A 3,889-nucleotide genomic window follows, 5' to 3' on the forward strand; every position below is an offset into this window, starting at 1 on the left:
CATGTTTTTTACCTCGTTAACATACACACGGTTTTTCTTATGAGCTAGAAGAAGCATCATGAGTGAAATAAGCAGCGAACGCTTCAAACACACAGATTCAGATTTACAGAGAATCACGTGTCACGAACCCAAAGAATCAAACCTGTGGGACTTCCTCTATCCATCTTCAGCTTCAAACATGTAAAGTACAGCGTGGAGCAGTTTCACAGTGTTTAGGTAGATTTACAGGGGAGCTGGTGTGCTCAGGCTGCAGGGACCTCAAAGATCTGTGCAGAGGAAGCGACGATGCAGAGTGAAGCCATTTTATTTCCATGCAACAAACTTCTAAATATGTAACTTGTGAAGTAAAGAGATGAGTTTTTAAGGATTTAATCAACGACCAGAGAGGAGCTTAAAACTCTGGACTGTGTCACATCCATGAAGCACCAGCAGGTCCACGTCTAGTCCTGTAAAAAGCCAAATTAGTGATCTGAAATATAAATGAAATCCGCTTGAGTTTGGCATCACTGCTGCTCGTTAATCAGTGAGGTAACGTGAGTAGCTTTAAATGAGTGACTGATTAGTATGATCTATAAAAACACACATTATTAAAGACAGTTTCTAATCAATGTCAAGAAACAATTCTGTGGTTAAGGTTCAGTTGGATTTAGATACGAAAAGCAACTGGATTCAATTAAAAACTAAGTTTCAGTTTCAGTTTTGTCTGAATATGATAGAAAGCCCATTAATTAGAATCTGGTTTCCTGTCTCTGCTGTTAACTGCTTGTTTAACTTATAGGGCCCATGTTTTATCACACAGCACCAACCAGACGACATCCAGATGTTCAGGTGTGGTCACGCTGCACCTCTGCAGTCTGAATCTATTCAGTTTTAGTGAATCCACAAACAAATGTGTGCATGTGTGTCCTGCTCCGGTGTGTGTCTCCAGAGGACTCGGAGGTTCTTCAGCTCTGACCGAGCAGATGTGCACGGCTGACCAACAGAAACACCGACGCACTATGTTTGGAAATGCAGAAGCAAATATTCTGGCGTGTTTATTTGCCATGTTCAGCTCATTAATAGAGCACCAGCTCACAAACCTCCGCTCTCCCACATTGTTTGCAGCTGGTTGGATCAATGTTTATTTATCACAGACATTAAAATGATGGCATAATGTGAGTTTTGGGGATTGCATGCAGGACAGTTCTGTTTTGTTTTTAACTCAAAGCCAATGTGACTGCAGCTTTACAGTCGTTGCACAATCACCATTAATTAGCAGCGCATAATGTGCCACAGAAATCCTAATTTAAACTGCCAACGTATGGATGGCACAGACTTAAACAAAAAGCCTGCCCACGTAAATGTTTTGTACATTGCTCATAGCAACAAATAAAAAGTGCATTAAGGGATAAAAAGATTTGTTAAAAGATTGCTTTGCAGCTTAGCTTTACAGATTCATGCCAGAGCCTCGTCCAACATGGACGCCAAGTCTTACAGAAGCTTCCTGCAGTGTCCCAGATCTACTGCTGCAAAGCATTTATCTGCAGTGCACTAATCATGATAATAAAACACCGAAACAAGGGATGAGGAGGGAATACGTACAGTGATGGATGTCAGACAGACTTTGGACTGTCGCTAAAAATTAAATTGTTCTCCTGACATTTGATAGTTGTTGATATAAAGATATTTCTATATTGTGTTTCCACAGTGGCTCCTGCATGACTGGATGAACTAGATATTCACCAATGAGGCATATCTCATCTACCGTGTGCATTCTGGGAGCTCTTTTGGACCTAAACAGCCACAGCACCAGTCAGTGTGTCACAGTTTTCTGACTCCTTCATTCCTCCCGGTTGCTCCTTGTGTCCCTCCTTCCCCCCACCAGAGGTCCTCGTTGTCCCTCTCTTGGCCTCGGCTCCCGCCTGCCACACCCACCTCACCTGCTCCAGCTCCTCAGTCGGCTCACCTGCTCCAGTCCCTCAGTACGTATGCTGTCAGCTCGCCGCCGCTCATTCGCCAGATTGTGTTGTTTACCGCCGCTTCTCGGTGTCTGTCTCCCGGTTTGCTTTTGAACCTGCGTCTGTATCTTGAATTCCGCCTCAGCCTGCCTCCTGTGTTTGTTTACCTGCCTGGCTTTTGTGTTTCGTGGCGGCTTTAAAGTATATAAAGCTTGTTTTGCCTTTTTTTTTTTCCCGAGCTGCCTCCAGTGCCGTGCATCTGGGTCCGCTCTGAACTGAACTCTAACAGCCGGTATCCCCCTGGTGATTTTTTTTTGTCCTCTTGACAGTTCAGAGACGCGAGCCTCCATTTGACACTCCATCGAAGGAAAAAAACAGGGAACATGTAAAGGCTGTGGGTGTAGCGTCTGACACAAACAAGGCCAACAGGCAGAGGAATCTGTCATCCTGACTGGCGTCTGAGCGCTTCACTTAACATTGAACTACTGGCAAACTTTTTATTTTTCCAAGTACAACTTCTTGGGGAGATAATCGGCACTCCATCCGCCGCCGAGGTTCCTGCTCATCCATCACCTCCCAATGCTATAGTGCAAAAAAAAAACAGACCGCGGGCTAACAATCTTTCACTCCAGCTTGCATACCACTGAGCTGAGGTGAAAGCAATGGCCTTTTACTGAATTACCTTCCCTTTAATCAATGACACTGCGTCTGAGAAAATATCTGCGGGAGAATGGCAGGCGAGCTCCGTATCCATCATACGAGCTCGCAATAGTGCTAACGGATGACACGAATGCATCACCGTGTCAGGATTCATCAGACATTCATCACAGTGTAGATGGAATGCAAATAAAAGGACAAATGGCTGCAGAACGATGTGGATGAATCATCCTCTCATCTGGAGCGGAGCGGAGAGGAAGAGCTTTTATTACTCTGCTGTGTTTTTAAAAGAAAATTACGCTACAACACTTTTTCTTTTTTTTTTTCAAGCTTCACCCTAATGACTAAAAGAGTGCTTAAAGCTCTGGAAGTAACTCAAAAGAAAAAGCAGCCAAGAGGATTAAAAGGGAGAAAAAACACTCCTCACTCCGACTGTAAGTTGTTCACAGCGCTGCTGAGGTTGGCAAAGTTTTCACAGCGTTGGACTCGATGTGCTTTGGGCAAGGGCAAGAAGGAAAACGCTCTGGATCCGGTCCTGAGCAGATGTCACACGAGCATGTCGCCGGAGAACAGATGAGCTTCATCCTCGCTTTAAAGGAAAGTTTGAAATAAAGCTCTCAGGTACGAAGGAGTGAGGAGTAATTAATCAATACCTGCAGTCTAGTTTGGTGCTGATGCGCTCTGCGTCGTACTCGACTCTGAAGAAACATAAAGGAATAGACGGTGTTCATTCTCCTACATAGTGCCAGTAATAAAACTACTGAAGCTTTGTTCTGTGAATATACCAACACATCACCTGAGCCTGTATTAAAAACTTTGCTTTGTTTCTCTTTTGTTTGGGCGGCTCAGGTGGCAGAACGCTCGTCCTCTGATCATAAGGTTGGCGGTTCGATCCCCTCCACTGCTGAAGTGTCCTTGGGCAAGACACTGAACCTGATGGCAGCTCTGTGGCCATTAGTGCATGAATGTGTGTGAATGGGTGAGAAACACATTGTAAAGCTCTGAGTGCTGCTCAGGTAGAAAGGAGATGCATAAGAGCAGACCATTTACCATGTAGCTGGATGGCAGAGCAACTGGTAAACCACAGAGACTGGTTTATGTACTGGTCAGAGAAAGAGGCTGATCCCGACAGTGAAAGGATCCGGTGGTTCTGTTTTGTCTTTTGCTGTCATAGTTTAAAGGAAGGACACAGAAAACAATGCTCTGAGTGATCACCTGTATGCTGAAATATTTCTCTAGACAGCGTTCTCCACCACCAACTGCAAAACACCAAACCCCATCATCCCTTCAGCTCG

Source organism: Stegastes partitus, unplaced genomic scaffold, assembly GCF_000690725.1.
Source record: "Stegastes partitus isolate 25-593 unplaced genomic scaffold, Stegastes_partitus-1.0.2 Scaffold14, whole genome shotgun sequence".
Classification (NCBI taxonomy): domain Eukaryota; kingdom Metazoa; phylum Chordata; class Actinopteri; family Pomacentridae; genus Stegastes; species Stegastes partitus.